Source organism: Nerophis lumbriciformis, linkage group LG03, assembly GCF_033978685.3.
Source record: "Nerophis lumbriciformis linkage group LG03, RoL_Nlum_v2.1, whole genome shotgun sequence".
Lineage (NCBI taxonomy): Eukaryota > Metazoa > Chordata > Actinopteri > Syngnathiformes > Syngnathidae > Nerophis > Nerophis lumbriciformis.
This window is the reverse complement of record NC_084550.2, coordinates 2,696,975-2,715,000: the sequence shown is the minus strand read 5'-3', so window position 1 is coordinate 2,715,000 and position 18,026 is coordinate 2,696,975. Positions and strand designations below refer to the sequence as shown.

Here is an 18,026-nt window from a genome sequence, read left to right as displayed (position 1 = left end):
TTCCTGAGATCCAGGGTCAACGCAGCCGTCTACCAGCAAGTTTTAGAGCACTTCATGCTTCCTGCTGCTGACCTGCTCTATGGAGATGGAGATTTCAAGTTCCAACAGGACTTGGCGCCTGCACACGGCGCAAAATCTACCCGTGCCTGGTTTACGGACCATGGTATTTCTGTTCTAAATTGGCCCGCCAACTCCCCTGACCTTAGCCCCATAGAAAATCTGTGGGGTATTGTGAAAAAGAAGATGCAGAATGCCAGACCCAAAAACGCAGAAGAGTTGAAGGCCACTATCAGAGCAACCTGGGCTCTCATAACACCTGAGCAGTGCCAAAAACTCATCGACTCCATGCCACGCCGCATTAACGCAGTAATTGAGGCAAAAGGAGCTCCAACCAAGTATTGAGTATTGTACATGCTCATATTTTTCTTTTTCATACTTTTCAGTTGGCCAACATTTCTAAAAATCCCTTTTTTGTATTAGCCTTAAGTAATATTCTAATTTTGTGACACACGGAATTTGGGATTTTCATTTGTTGCCACTTCAAATCATCAAAATTAAATGAAATAAACATTTGAATGCATCAGTCTGTGTGCAATGAATAAATATAATGTACAAGTTACACCTTTTGAATGCAATTATTGAAATAAATCAAGTTTTTCAAAATATTCTAATTTACTGGCTTTTACCTGTACAATAGTCTCCTTTTCAGGTGAGAGAGGACGCTAAAGGCAGTGCCTTTAAGGCACGCCCACAATATTGTTGTCCCGGTGGAAATCGGGAGAAATTCGGGAGAATGGTTGCCCTGGGAGATTTTCGGGAGAGGCACTGAAATTCGGGAGTCTCCCGGGAAAATGGGGAGGGTTGGCAAGTATGACCTACACGTCAACGCATCCTTTTCTTTGTAAGAAAACATTTTCTCTCCCGTTTGGCAGCAAATACACTTACTGAATGTGCAATTATTGTTGCTACTATGAATCCTCTGATGGCACAAGCCCTATGGATAAAATACAGCCTGTCGCTTGGAAGGATAAAAATAGAAATGGCACAATTACCGTATTTTCCGCACTATTAGCCGCACCTAAAAACCACAAATTTACTCAAAAGCTGACAGTGCGGCTTATAACCCGGTGCGCTTTATATATGGATTAATATTAAGATTCATTTTCATAAAGTTTCGGTCTCGCAACTACGGTAAACAGCCGCCATCTTTTTTCCCCGTAGAACAGGAAGTGCTTCTTCTTCTACGCAAGCAACCGCCAAGGTAAGCACCCGCCCCCATAGAACAGGAAGCGCTTCTTCTTCTACTGTAAGCAACCACCCGCCCCGGTAGAAGAAGAAGAAGCGCGCGGATATAACGTTTCATTTCCTTTGTGTGTTTACATCTGTAAAGACCACAAAATGGCTCCTACTAAGCGACAGGTTTCCGGTTCATGAAAAGACGCAATCTCTCCATCCGCACACGGACTACTATTTCACAGCAACTGCCTAAAGACTTTCAAGAAAAGCTGGCTACTTTCCGTGCATATTGTAAAAACAAGATAGCTGAAAAAAAGATCCGGCCAGAGAACATTATCAACATGGACGAGGTTCCACTGACTTTTGATATTCCTGTGAACCGCACTGTGGATACAACGGGAGCACGTACGGTGAATATTCGCACCACAGGGAATGAGAAGTCATCCTTCACTGTGGTTCTAGCTTGCCATGCTAATGGCCAGAAACTTCCACCCATGGTGATATTCAAAAGGAAGACCTTGCCAAAAGAGACCTTTCCAGCCGGCGTCATCATAAAAGCTAACTCGAAGGGATGGATGGATGAAGAAAAGATGAGCGAGTGGTTAAGGTAAGTTTAAGTTTACGCGAAGAGGCCGGGTGGCTTTTTTCACGCAGCTCCGTCCATGTTGATATACGACTCCATGCGCGCCCACATCACGCTGGTTTTTAATATATTATTAAAGTTTGACTGACCTATCCGACTGTTTTTTTGACATTCCTTTAGCGCAGTTAGATGCGGCTTATAACACGGGGCGGCTTATAGGCGGACAAAGTTTTGAAATATGCCGTTCATTGAAGGCGCGGCTTATAACCCAGGGTGCCTTATGGTGCGGAAAATACGGTAGACATTTTTCTATGGTGCCCACAATGTGTGTGGTCATATCTCCCAGCACTATGTGAGAGTGAGGTCCAATTTGTCAAAATCCCACAAGGAGAATAAGGCCTGAAGGTGTAAACATGGGCAAGGAGACTACAAATCTAAATCCTCCCGAGCTGGCGTGTACTGCCCGGGGCGGCTGCCCGGGCAAGCACCGCCTTGTTGGTGTTTTTCCTTCGAAAGTCATTGTTGTGGTGAACAAAGCTTTGGCAGACTTGCTTCAAATCCAGTGAAATGTGTGACTTGTGGGCTGGTCCATAAGGGATTGGCTTTGGAGATTTCCTCAATCATCAGGAGATCATCTCCTGATGATTGAGGGAACCCCTCATGAAACAGGCCTGTAGAGATGAAGTAGTCTTGTGATTTTTTTCCCCACGCATACATATATATATATATATATATATATATATATAATAAAATATATTTATATATACATATATATATATATATATATATATATATATATATATATAAGAAATACTTGACGTTCAGTGAATTCTAGCTATCTATATATATATATATATATATATGTATATATAAATATATTTTATTATATATATATATATATATATATATATATATATATATATATATATAAAATAAAATACATATATATATATATTTTATATATATATATATAAAATAAAATACACATATATATATATATATATATATATATATATATATATATAATAAAATATATTTATATATACATATATATATATATATATATATATATATATATAGATAGCTAGAATTCACTGAACGTCAAGTATTTCTTATATATATATATATATATATAATAAAATATATTTATATATACGTATATATATATTATATATAATAAAATACATATATATATATATATATATATATAATAAAATACATACATATATATATATATATATATATATATAATAAAATACATATATATATATATATATATATAATAAAATATATTTATATATACGTATATATATATATATATATATATACACATATATATATATAATAAAATACATATATATATATAATAAAATACACATATATATATATATATATATATATATATATAGCTAGAATTCACTGAACGTCAAGTATTTCTTATATATATATATATATATATATATATATATATATATATATATATAATAAAATATATTTATATATACGTATATATATATTATATATAATAAAATACATATATATATATATATATATAATAAAATACATACATATATATATATATATATATATATATATAATAAAATACATATATATATATATATATATATATATAATAAAATATATTTATATATACGTATATATATATATATATACATATATATATATAATAAAATACATATATATATATATAATAAAATACACATATATATATATATATATATATATATATATATATATATATATATATAGCTAGAATTCACTGAACGTCAAGTATTTCTTATATATATATATATATATATTTATATGAAATACTTGACTTGGTGAATTCTAGCTGTAAATATACTCCTCCCCTTTTAGCCACGCCCCCAACCACGCCCCCGTCCCACCCCCACCCCCTCTCGAAATCGGAGGTCTCAAGGTTGGCAAGTATGATATATATTGATATATAATGTAGGAACCACAATATTAATAACAGAAAGAAACAACCCTTTTTGGGTTGGTGCACTAATTGTAAGTGTATCTTGTGTTCTTTATGTTGATTTAATAAATAAAAAAAAAAAAAAAAAACGATACCGATAATAAAAAAACGATACCAATAATTTCCGATATATTACATTTTAACGCATTTATCATCTCTAGTTGCCTTCATTGTAATGTTTGCGGTTCCAAGCATATTTTTAGGGCCCGCATGGCCCATTGTAAAAGGAATCCCAACGGGAGTCCTTTTGCAATGGGACATAAGGACCTATTGAAATTGTAAGGTTTTATTATTTTTCTTCTTTCTTTTTTCTTCCGCCGCCTCTTTGAGCTGTAATTTGACCCACTTAACATTCTTCAAAACTCACCATATTTGACCCACACATCAGGACCTGCGAAAATTGCCTTTTAATAAAAAAAAACGAAACCAAAAACTCAAAATTGCGCTCTAGCGCCCCCTAAGAAGAAAGAAAAACTCAGCTGCCTGTAACTCCCACTAGAAAGGTCGGAGAGACATGAAACAAAAACCTTTATGTAGGTGTGACTTAGACCTAGATTTCATAATAATATGTTCTCGGGCAATTCCCCCTTCAAAACAAAAAAGTACTAAAAACAGTCACTTTTGCCTCTTTGAACTGTAATTTGACCCACTTAACATTCTTCAAAACTCACCATATTTGACCCACACATCAGGACCTGCGAAAATTGCCTTTTAATAAAAAAAACGAACCCAAAAACTCAAAATTGCGCTCTAGCGCCCCCTAGGAAGAAAGAAAAACTCAGCTGCCTGTAACTCCCACTAGAAAGGTCGGAGAGACATGAAACAAAAACCTTTATGTAGGTGTGACTTAGACCTAGATTTCATAATAGTATGTTCTCGGGCAATTCCCCCTTCAAGACAAAAAAGTACTAAAAACAGTCACTTTTGCCTCTTTGAGCTGTAATTTGACCCACTTAACATTCTTCAAAACTCACCATATTTGACCCACACATCAGGACCTGCGAAAATTGCCTTTTAATAAAAAAAACGAACCCAAAAACTCAAAATTGCGCTCTAGCGCCCCCTAAGAAGAAAGAAAAACTCAGCTGCCTGTAACTCCCACTAGAAAGGTCGGAGAGACATGAAACAAAAACCTTTATGTAGGTGTGACTTAGACCTAGATTTCATAATAGTATGTTCTCGGGCAATTCCCCCTTCAAAACAAAAAAGTACTAAAAACAGTCACTTTTGCCTCTTTGAGCTGTAATTTGACCCACTTAACATTCTTCAAAACTCACCATATTTGACCCACACATCAGGACCTGCGAAAATTGCCTTTTAATTAAAAAACCGAACCCAAAAACTCAAAATTGCGCTCTAGCGCCCCCTAGGAAGAAAGAAAAACTCAGCTGCCTGTAACTCCCACTAGAAAGGTCGGAGAGACATGAAACAAAAACCTTTATGTAGGTGTGACTTAGACCTAGATTTCATAATAGTATGTTCTCGGGCAATTCCCCCTTCAAGACAAAAAAGTACTAAAAACAGTCACTTTTGCCTCTTTGAGCTGTAATTTGACCCCCTTAACATGCTTCAAAACTCACCAAACTGAACGCACACATCAGGACTGGCAAACATTGCGATCTAAAAAAAAACCTAACCCCAAATCTCAAAATTGCGCTCTACTGCAATTTTTTAATAAAACTAAAAAAAAACTGCTCCTCGGAAGAAAAAAAATGACAAAACTGCATGTAACTCCCACTGGGAAGGTCGGAGAGACATGAAACAAAAACCTCTATGTAGGTCTTACTTAGACCTACATTTCATAAATTGACAACCCCCAGCAAAAATCAACAGGAAGTTTGCTATTCCCCCTTCAAAACAAATTTTTTTGTAAAAACCGGTCACCTTCCTTCAAAAATTATCTCCTCTGAGCGCGTTTGTCGTTTCGCCTTCAAACTAACACAGGAGAGAGATTTTTCTAACTGCTCCGGTTTTGATTTTATGACCCTTCAAAGACCCGCTGCGCTGATGCTGCTGCGCTGCTGTTTTTTTAAGATGGCTGCTTAAAAGCAGGAAGCACCAACGTGCCCACACAATGCAGACAAGGTAGGTACACTAGACAAAAGTCTTGGGACACTTCAGACTAAAAGTAGACAAAAGTATTGGGACACTTATGACTATCACTGGACAAAAGTATTGGGACATTTAGGACTAGCACCTGCCAAATACGCGGGCCCGACCAACGCTGCTTGCAGCTTTAATTAGGGCCCGCAATGGCCCATTGCAAAAGGACTCCCAAAGGGAGTCCTTATGCAATGGGACATAAGGACCTATTGTTATTCGTTCGTTTTATTATTCTTTATTCTTCCGCCGCCACAACAAACTGTAATTTGACCCACTAAACATGCTTCAAAACTCACCATATTTGACCCACACATCAGGACCTGCGAAAATTACCTTTTTAAAAAAAAACTGAACCCCACAACTCAAAATTGCGCTCTAGCGCCCCCTAGGAAAAAAAACTAGACTGCCTATATCTCCCACTAGGAAGATCGGAGAGACATGAAACAAAAACCTGTATGTAGGTTTGACTTAGGCCTAGTTTTCATAATTGTATATCCTCGGGCAAAAATCAACAGGAAGTTGGCAATTCCCCCTTCAAGACAAAAAAGTACTAAAAACAGTCACTTTTGCCTCTTTGAGCTGTAATTTGACCCTCTTAACATGCTTCAAAACTCACCGAACTGAACGCACACATCAGGACTGGCAAAAATTGCGATCTAATAAAGAAACCTAACCCCAAATTTAAAAATTGCGCTCTACAGCAATTTTTGAATAAAACGGAGAAAAAAACTGCTCCTCGGAAGAAGAAAATGACAAAACTGCCTGTAACTCCCACTGGGAAGGTCGGAGAGACATGAAACAAAAACCTCTATGTAGGTCTTACTTAGACCTACATTTCATAAATTGACAACCCCCAGCAAAAATCAACAGGAAGTTTGCTATTCCCCCTTCAAAACAAATTTTTTGTAAAAACCGGTCACCTTCCTTCAAAAATTATCTCCTCTGAGCGCGTTTGTCGTTTCGCCTTCAAACTAACACAGGAGAGAGATTTTTCTAACTGCTCCGGTTTTGATTTTATGACCCTTCAAAGACCCGCTGCGCTGATGCTGCTGCGCTGCTGTTTTTTTAAGATGGCTGCTCAAAAGCAGGAAGCACCAACGTGCCCACACAATGCAGACAAGGTAGGTACACTAGACAAAAGTCTTGGGACACTTCAGACTACAAGTAGACAAAAGTATTGGGACACTTATGACTATCACTGGACAAAAGTATTGGGACATTTAGGACTAGCACCTGCCAAATACGCGGGCCCGACCAACGCTGCTTGCAGCTTTAATTAGGGCCCGCAATGGGACATAAGGACCTATTGTTATTCGTTCGTTTTATTATTCTTTATTCTTCCGCCGCCACAACAAACTGTAATTTGACCCACTAAACATGCTTCAAAACTCACCATATTTGACCCACACATCAGGACCTGCGAAAATTACCTTTTTTTTAAAAACTGAACCCCACAACTCAAAATTGCGCTCTAGCGCCCCCTAGGGGAAAAAAAACTAGACTGCCTATATCTCCCACTAGGAAGATCGGAGAGACATGAAACAAAAACCTGTATGTAGGTTTGACTTAGGCCTAGTTTTCATAATTGTATATCCTCGGGCAAAAATCAACAGGAAGTTGGCAATTCCCCCTTCAAGACAAAAAAGTACTAAAAACAGTCACTTTTGCCTCTTTGAGCTGTAATTTGACCCTCTTAACATGCTTCAAAACTCACCGAACTGAACGCACACATCAGGACTGGCAAAAATTGCGATCTAATAAAGAAACCTAACCCCAAATTTAAAAATTGCGCTCTACAGCAATTTTTGAATAAAACGGAGAAAAAAACTGCTCCTCGGAAGAAGAAAATGACAAAACTGCCTGTAACTCCCACTGGGAAGGTCGGAGAGACATGAAACAAAAACCTCTCTCCGTAGGTCTCACTTAGACCTACATTTCATAAATTGACAACCCCCAGCAAAAATATACAGGAAGTTTGCTATTCCCCCTTCAACACAACATTTTTGTAAAAACCCGTCACCTTTCTTCAAACATTATCTCCTCTGAGCGCGTTTGTTGTTTCGGCTTCAAACTAACACAGGAGAGAGATTGAACCCTTCTGATTAAAAGTTGGTGAAAGAGTTGTGATACCTGCTCCGGTTTTGATTTTATGACCCTTCAAAGACCCGCTGCACTGATGCTCCTGCGGTGCTGTTTTTTTAAGATGGCTGCTCAAAAGCAGGAAGCACCAACGTGCCCACACAATGCAGACAAGGTAGGTACACTAGACAAAAGTCTTGGGACACTTCAGACTACAAGTAGACAAAAGTATTGGGACACTTAGGACTAGCACCTGCCAAATACGCGGGCCCGACCAACGCTGCTTGCAGCTTTAATTTTGTTTGTTTTTTTGGTCCTATATTGCTCTTTCAAAATTTTGGATTGCCGACCCCCGGCCTAGCCCTACTCCCGCTATATGAAGCATTTTTAATGTGACTGGGCTTTTATTACGATTATTTGTGTCCATGTTAACAGGCCTATTATAAAAAGGAGGCAGATAAGGATTTAATTTGCCAAAGTGAAGAGGATGCTTGGTGAAAACAAGGCTATAGTCCATGAGATCCACTAATTACAGGCCAGTCGTGGAGGTTTAGAATAACCTCCCACCCGCAAACTTTCTGCAGGGTTGCAGTCTCCGGCAGCAAGAATGTGCCACCCGCTGAATAAAAATGTACAAATTCCACACTTCCAAGTACAACTCAGCCCGCACTGTAATATTTTTAGCGTACAAAGTATGCGCAGATGTTCGCCCCGGACGAAAATTACAAAGTGAGCGCCGCACCAGGAAATAAGGACACCAGGACGTGTCCAGCTGCAAGGGAGGGAAAGAGAAGATTTGAAGGAAGTGTTCACACTGCAATGGTGGGAGTCCTAATCACAGGGAGAGAGAGCGGGGGTGGTCTTTAATCATGTGGACAGAGGGCTTGTCTCGCTACGGTGATAATTGAGGGACCTTTGCCACGAGCACACAAGAGGCCGAGTGACTGGCCTGTCGTGGCCCGCTAAGCCCGAATGTCCCCAGCCGAGCCAGGCCGGGCTTCCCGCAGACCCGCTTAGTCAATAGCGGGGGGGAACCGGGCACAATGCACAGCTTTGGGACATGTCGAGAAAAAAAAACAAAAAAAACGTATACCGTATTTTCCGCACTATTAGCCGCACCTAAAAACCACAAATTTACTCAAAAGCCGACAGTGCGGCTTTTAACCCGGTGCGCTTTATATATGGATTAATATTACGATTCATTTTCATAAAGTTTCGATCTCGCAACTTCGGTAAACAGCCGCCATCTTTTTTCCCGGTAGAACAGGAAGCGCTTCTTCTACGCAAGCAACCGCCAAGGTAAGCACCCGCCCCCATAGAACAGGAAGCGCTTCTTCTTCTACTGTAAGCAACCACCCGCCCGCGTAGAAGAAGAAAAAGCGCGCGGATATACCGTACGTTTCATTTCCTTTGTGTGTTTATATCTGTAAAGACCACAAAATGGCTCCTACTAAGCGTCAGGGATCCGGTTCATGAAAAGACGCAATCTCTCCATCCGCACACGGATTACTATTTCACAGAAACTGATATTCCTGTGAACCGCACTGTGGATACAACGGGAGCACGTACGGTGAATATTCGCACCACAGGGAATGAGAAGTCATCCTTCACTGTGGTTCTAGCTTGCCATGCTAATGGCCAGAAACTTCCACCCATGGTGATATTCAAAAGGAAGACCTTGCCAAAAGAGACCTTTCCAGCCGGCGTCATCATAAAAGCTAACTCCAAGGGATGGATGAAGAAAAGATGAGCGAGTGGTTAAGGTAAGTTTAAGTTTACGCGAAGAGGCCGGGTGGCTTTTTTCACGCAGCTCTGTCCATGTTGATATACGTATGTTTGTGATTGCACATTTGCGTACATTTTGGGAGTGAACAGAGTTGTTAGAACGCTGGTTTTTAATATATTATTAAAGTTTGACTGACCTATCTGACTGTTTTTTTGACATTCCTTTAGCGCAGTTAGATGCGGCTTACAACACCGGGCGGCTTATAGGTGGACAAAGTTTTGAAATATGCCGTTCATTGAAGGCGCGGCTTTTAACCCAGGGCGCCTTATGGTGCGGAAAATACGGTACTTTAGATCAGTGTTTTTCAACCACTAGTGTGCCGTGAGAGATGATCTAGTTTCACCTATTTGGGTTAAAAATATTTTTTGCAAACCAGTAATTATAGTCTGCAAATGATGTGTTGTTGTTGACTTTCTGTACTGTCTGGAGATCGACAGACTTACCACGTTATACTCTTCCATATCAGTAGGTGGCGGCCGATAGCAAATTGCTGTGTAGATGTCGGAAACAGCGGGAGGCAGTGTGCAGGTAAAAAGGTGTCTAATTGCTTAAACCAAAAATAAACAAAAGGTGAGTGCCCCTAAGAAAAGGCATTGAAGCTTAGAGAAGGCTATGCAGAACGATACGAAAACTAAACTGGCTTACAAAGTAAACATAAACAGAATGCTGGACGACAGCAAAGACTTACTGTGGAGCAAAGACAATGTACATCCGAATATGACATGACAATCAACAATGTCCCCACACAGAAGGATAAAAACAACTGAAATATTTTTGATTGCTAAAACAAAGTAGATGCGGGAAATATCACTCAAAAGGAAGACATGAAACCGCTACAGGAAAGTAGGGCTGCAGCTAACGATTATTTTTCTATCGATTAATCTATAGATTATTTTTTTCGATTAATCGGTTAATCTATAGATTTTTTTTTTCGATTAATCTATAGATTATTTTTCCTTTTACCGATTTTTTTTTTTAATTTAAAATGAAGAGGAAAAAATAAATGTAGGCCAGTTTTTTCAAAAGGCATGGCTTTTATTTACAAAAAAATAAGTATGGCCACTAGTCAGTCAACATTGACAACAACATGACAAAATATTCTGTAACAATGTAAACATTTAAAACTTTTAACATTTAACAAAATTAAAAGTAGCTTATTTGCTTTTTAATGTGCAAATATAAAAGTAAACATCCAGTGCAAATCTTAATATTCTGGAATAGTATAAGCATTTCAAAAGTAAAAGTATTGCTTATTTTGCTTTAAAATGTGCAAAAATAAAGATAAACATCCAATACAAAAAAGTGCAAAACGGAAATATTCTGTAACAAGTGTAAACATTTCAACAAAAGTAAAAGTATTGCTTATTTGCTAAAATGTGCAAAAATGAAGCTAAACATCCAATACAAAAAAGTGTACAGTGTAAACATTTCAACAAAAGTAAAAGTATTGCTTATTTTGCTTAATAACACAACAATGATAGTATGATTAAAGTGAAAGTTAATTGTTGGTTTGTACATAGTATATGTAACTGTTAATGTTGTAAAAGGTATTTGCACAACTAATTAACGTTAGCGTTTGTGACACGTCTTGTGCCGTGGGGTTCTTTCAGGACCGACAGACTGAACGCCAGACGGCTTTGCCAGGTTTACAATCTTTTAATTTTACACAAAGTCTTTTCTCTTCCAACTGCGCGGATCGCGCACCTGGGCACGATTGCGGCGTCGCTCCCGGCGCGCCCCGCCTCGCCGCTCGCTCGCCGCCGCCGCCTCTCCACAGCGTTAAAGAGGAGCGCGTCTTTGTAAACACTGAACAGGCACGCCAAACGCGCCTCTCAGAGCGAAACGGTGCTTTAGTTTATGAATTTACAACGCAGATACAAATGACACATTCATGTTTTTGTGTAATAATGACAACGTATACGCACGCGGACGATTGACTTGTTGATGGTGATGGCAAGAACGCTGTCGGGGGTTTTCTTTTCAAATGTTGGTTCATAGCCGTTGTGCTGCTATGATAGGCCATTTCCGCTCGACACAGTGTGCATACAACAACATTATTAGGCCGTTTATTGAAATACTCCCACACTTTTGACGACTTTTGGCGTGCTTTTTTCCCCTCGCTCGCATCGTCTGCTTTGCGCTCCGCCATGACAGTAAAGTAGTGTGACGTAAATATGCGACGCGCCGACGCACAAAAACGGCGTCGACGTATTTACGTAACCGATGACGTCGACTACGTTGACGCGTCGTTTCAGCCTTACAGGAAAGTACCAAAAAAAGAGAAAAAGCCACCAAAATAGGAGCGTGAGACAAGAAGTAAAACACTACACACGGGAAAACAGCAAAAAAAAAAGTCCAAATAAGTCAGGGTGTGATGTGACAGGTGGTGACAGTACACCTACTTTGAGACAAGAGCTATATGCTTGGTTATGCTTTAAAGTCATATCCAACAATTGCGACGACTTTTTACTGTTAACTGAGTTTTGTTTTTTAGTGATTTCTGCTAGTGGTGTGCCTCCGCATTTTTTCAACACAAAAAATGTGCCTTGGCTCAAAAAAAGGTTTAAAAACACTGCTTTAGATCAATCAATCAATCAAGGTTTACTTATATAGCCCTAAATCACCAGTGTCTCAAGGGGCTGCACAAGCCACAACGACATCCTGGGCTCAGATCCCACATCAGGGCAAGGAAAAACTCAACCCAATGGGATGACAATGAGAAACCTTGGGAGGGGACCACAGATGTGGAGTTTGGTTTCCCAGTGGTAATGTCAAAAAGTTATTTCGGTACTGTCGGAGGCAGATATTTACATATATCCGAATTTAAGTGTTACTTCTTTTATTTCATAGTCATATTTGAAAACAGCTCGTGTTTTTCCATTTGTTCTCTTTCTGTTTGTCTGCAAGTAAACTGTGTGTGTTAACCTTGAAGCTTTGGAATGTTAGAAAGAGCGATAATGGGCATTTGTTTTGGCTAGAGAGACATGACTGCCAGGGACTTAAGAGGGGAGAGGGTTTGGTTTTACCATCTTAGCGGCGCAATTGAATGTTCTACGCTGGACTGGTCTCAATGTATATCTGCAAAGCTTTGCAAATATATTACAAAACACCTATTCTGTCTCTGGTGGTTTTTCTACTCAGCTTTAAGTGTCGTAAAGAGCTTGGGAGCGACTTGTGACTTGAATTCCCTGGGAGGAACAACTGGTCCAAAACGCAACAAAAGTGGCTCGATTGAGTGAGGCCTCGCCATAAACCCAAAGAGGTAGAAAAAGGAGATGTTAACCTGAAAGCAGGGCCAGCCCGTGGCATAGGCCGTATAGGCAAATGCTAAGGGCGCCGTCCATCAGGGGGCGCCATGCCAGTGCCACAAATGTTGGAGAAAAAAAAAAAAAAAAAGAAAAGTTGTTACTATTATTTCTAAATACAAAAAATAATCTCACGTTAATCAAAATGCAAAGTAAAACCTATTTAATAGAAATATTATTTGTTACAACATTATTCCCCCCCTCTTCTCCCGTATCATGACTCTTTTTGGACGTCACCAAAAAATCAACACAAGATGTCAAAACGGCCAAAACTGTCAGGTGCCCAGGGAAGAAAAAAGAGAAAAGAAGAGGAGAAACGAGAAAAGACAGAGGTAGCAGGTAGGTAACGTTAGCCTACATGAAATGATTTGTCTGTTACAGAATGTGATAGTAACCTGGCTTTTTAGCATTAAGCTAATGTTACATGATTCGGCAATTGCTAATCAATAAATAGCTAGTTCTGTTTTAACGTCGGGTTAATATTGTGGAGGGGGCTAAATTGTTATGGAAAATAATAATGTAACGTTAGGTAATTACAGTACTCCCACCTTACATTCCTCAGGGACATTTGTATTAGATCTTTTAAGCAGGTGTTTTTTGTTTACATTATTGCCTTCTGGTTAGCTAATGTTTGCCCTGCAGGTAATAGTCACTTTTCCACCCCTTTATATATTAGGTATAGTTGTAAGTAAAAAAAAAAAAAGGTCAAAGACAAAGCTATTCGGGTTCTTGTGAGTATATACACTTCACTGCCGATGTGGGGGGGGCGCCACCTAAAATCTTGCCTAGGGCGCCAGATTGGTTAAGGAATAAGGGTAAGGAATTTAATTCAACTACCATCCCAATGTTCCATTAACAGTTCAGCTCAACTGAAAAGTAAAGACGCCCTATGGCTGGTTTGAAAAAAAAAAAAAAAAAGTATATTAAAAAAAACAAAAACAAAAACGATTCTATCTAACCCCCCTAGGGGAAGGATTCAAGCTCTTCAAAAACACAATAGAGACCACCGGCCCCACTATTCTGGTCCTAAGACCCTCCAGTCCCCCAGCACGGCTTTTTGGTTCACCTTTCATCCGCCTCTTTAAGCCTCTGAGTGAAAGGAAAATAGGTAGTGGCGTGTCAAAGCATTAAAGAGGAACAACGGTGGAGTTTGGATTCCAGGATAGACCAACGGCAGCTCTTCTTACTCCCAATTCAACCTTCCAAGGCAGAGCCCATGGAAAGTTCCTGGCAAATCTCATAGGAATATAAAGCTATTGTCACGCATCCATGAAGACATTTTTTTTATAAACAAACAGAAAAATCTCAAATGAAAGCGCTGTTCAAAACACCAGCAGATGACATGGCACCCCAAACCATCACTGATGGTGGAAACTTTACACTAGACTTCAGGCAACGTGGATCCTGTGCCTCTCCTGTCTTCCTCCAGACTCTGGGACCTCGATTTCCAAAGGAAATGCAAAATTTGCATGGTTGGGTGATGGTTTGGGGTGCCATGTCATCTGCTGGTGTCGGTCCACTCTGTTTCCTGAGATCCAGGGTCAATGCAGCCGTCTACCAGCAAGTTTTAGAGCACTTCATGCTTCCTGCTGCTGACCTGCTCTATGGAGATGGAGATTTCAAGTTCCAACAGGACTTGGCGCCTGCACACAGCGCAAAATCTACCCGTGCCTGGTTTACGGACCATGGTATTTCTGTTCTAAATTGGCCCGCCAACTCCCCTGACCTTAGCCCCATAGAAAATCTGTGGGGTATTGTGAAAAGGAAGATGCAGAATGCCAGACCCAAAAACGCAGAAGAGTTGAAGGCCACTATCAGAGCAACCTGGGCTCTCATAACACCTGAGCAGTGCCAGAAACTCATCGACTCCACGCCACGCCGCATTAACGCAGTCATTGAGGCAAAAGGAGCTCCAACCAAGTATTGAGTATTGTACATGCTCATATTTTTCATTTTCATACTTTTCAGTTGGCCAACATTTCTAAAAAAAATCCCTTTTTTGTATTAGCCTTAAGTAATATTCTAATTTTGTGACACACGGAATTTTGGATTTTCATTTGTTGCCACTTCAAATCATCAAAATTAAATGAAATAAACATTTGAATGCATCAGTCTGTGTGCAATGAATAAATATAATGTACAAGTTACACCTTTTGAATGCAATTACTGAAATAAATCAAGTTTTTCAAAATATTCTAATTTACTGGCTTTTACCTGTATATATATATATCAATACAGTCTGCAAGGGATACAGTCCGTAAGCACACATGATTGTGCGTGCTGCTGCTCCACTAATAGTACTAACCTTTAACGCTTCATTTTACTCATTTTCATTCATTACTAGTTTCTATGCAACTGTTTTTATATTGTTTTACTTTCTTTTTTTATTCAATCGATGTGACTTTAAGGTTTTACTACTTACGTATAAAATACTACACGGTCTAGCTCCGTCCTATCTTGTCCATTGCATTGTACCATATGTCCCGGCAAGAAATCTGCGTTCAAAGAACTCCGGCTTATTAGCGATTCCCAGAGCCCAAAAAAAGTCTGCGGGCTATAGAGCGTTTTCTATTGGGGCTCCAGTACTATGGAATGCCCTCCCGGTAACAGTTAGAGATGCTACCTCAGTAGAAGCATTTAAGTCCCATCTTAAAACTCATTTGTATACTCTAGCCTTTAAATAGCCCCCCTGTTAGACCAGTTGATCTGCCGTTTCTTTTCTTTTCTCCTCTGCTCCCCTTTTCCTTGAGGGGGGGGCACAGGTCCGGTGGCCATGGATGAAGTGCTGGCTGTCCAGAGTCGGGACCCGGGGTGGACCGCTCGCCTGTGCATCGGCTGAGAACATCTCTGCGCTGCTGACCCGTCTCCGCTCGGGATGGTGTCCTGCTGGCCCCACTATGGACTGGACTCTCACTATTATGTTGGATCCACTATGGACTGGACTCTCACAATATTATGTCAGACCCACTCGACATCCATTGCTTTCGGTCTCCCCTAGAGTGGGGGGGTTACCCACATATGCGGTCCTCTCCAAGGTTTCTCATAGTCATTCACATCGACGTCCCACTGGGGTGAGTTTTTCCTTGCCCTTATGTGGGCTTTGTACCGAGGATGTCGTTGTGGCTTGTGCAGCCCTTTGAGACACTTGTGATTTAGGGCTATATAAATAAAGATTGATTGATTGATTGATTCAAGAAAATGTTTTTAATTTATTTATCTTATTTTTTTAAAACATTTTAAAAAGTACCTTATCTTCACCATATCTCGTTGTCCAAATTAGGCATAATAATGTGTTAATACCACGACTGTATATATCGGTATCGGTTGATATCGGTATCGGTAATTAAGACTCGGATAATATAGGGATATCGACAAAAAAAAGCCATTATCGGACATCCCTAATGAGGAGTTAAAAAAAAAAAAAACTTTTAAATTATAAACCCATTTCAAAGACATGTTATGGCGCGACAAGAATACAAGTATAAAACAAACCCCTGCTTTGAATGCAGCTCAAAGTTCAACCCGCTCGACACGCATGACCGACAGGTGTCACGGGAAGCACGTAAACGCAACACTTGGAAAAGTCATCCAGCTCCACTTCACGGGATTGTCTCGTCTGCTCGCCGCAGGGAACACGCAGGGAACCTGACATGACACTGCGGCGCTTTATTTTTGTGGTCGGAACGAAGAACTAAACTCATTTGTTTGTATCACAATGAAGGTGCGCGAAGAGACGGCGCAAAGCTTACCCGATGCAAGGTGCCTGCGTGGTCGGACTTGAACGCAACACGGCGACAACCTCCTCGGTCCTCTCGTTCCGGTTCTCGCTCGGACTGAAAGAGTCCGGGGGAGTTTTTAGTCCACCTGTGCAGGTCCAAGAAGTCCAAGCACCCGGCCAAAGAACTCCTCTTTGTACTTCTCCGCCCCAGCTGCAACTAGTGGAGCGTCGCGCATGCGCACTGGACTCGGCCTGGCGAGTGAGGCCCGCCCCCATCGACATCTTATAAGTAGACGCAGCTGCTGTGACGCGAGAAATTGGGCCGCCATCTTGAAGTGGTGATGAGCAGCCTAAACAGGTAGAAAACAAAGATGGTGTTCAGCGTTCTCCTGCTCAAATGAAAATAGGAATCGGGGGATTACTTTTCACAGGTAAGATTTAAACATTAACGTACTATTGGTTGTATTTTGTGAAAAGAATATTACCTAGAGATGCGCGGTTTGCGGGCACAACCGCGGAGTCCGCGGATTGGGCGGATGAAATTTAAAAAAATTAGATTTTATCCGCGGGTCGGGTCGGGTCGGGTGGTTCAAATTATTAAAAAAAATTAGATTTTAAATAGATTCAGGCGGGTGGCAGTTAAACCAATTGGGAAATATATATACATAGTTAAATGTTGTTACCCACATACGAAAAACGAGCAGGCACCTGCAGCATATGCCACGACAGAAGAAAAAAAAAGAAAAAGAGATGGACACTTTTACGGAGCGGAGAAGGGACGCCTCGCCGGGGTCCGGGACCGAGGCCCCTTCCCCCGAGAGGGCCCCACCGGGAGCCGTAGCTGAGGCGATCCGCGAGAAGGGCCCGACGCACGTCCAGGGTCACCACCGCGCCCACCGCACCGACACCCCGCCTCGTCCGCCTTCGCCGCGGCCGGCGTCACGCGCAGCAGGTAAGCAGCTTACCTGCCCGCCACCCCCGTGGCCGGGGGCTCGTAACAGGGGTCACTCCGCGCGCTCCGCCCGCGCAGCTTACCTGCCCGCGCAGCTTACCTGCCCGCCACCCCTGTTGCCGGGGGCGCGTAACAGGGGTCACTCCGCGCGCAGTGCGCTCACGAAAGGGGTGGGGCTCACCCTGGTTGATATAGACAGCAGCTAGGACGGTGGCCATGGAAGTTGGAACCCGCTAAGGAGTGTGTAACAACCCACCTGCCGAAT

At 40.8% G+C, this 18,026-nt stretch overlaps 1 protein-coding gene across 1 annotated transcript in view; it reads right to left on the bottom strand.

Moving 5' to 3' along the window:
• The window catches only part of kank1a (KN motif and ankyrin repeat domains 1a), a 135,130-nt gene extending 118,151 nt beyond the window's left edge, over positions 1 to 16,979 (bottom strand). Inside the window, exon 1 of the mRNA XM_061931810.1 lies at positions 16,841 to 16,979. The gene's annotated coding sequence lies outside the window, so the exon portion shown is untranslated. The remainder of the gene's footprint in view (positions 1 to 16,840) is intronic.
• Positions 16,980 to 18,026: the final 1,047 nt, after the last annotated feature.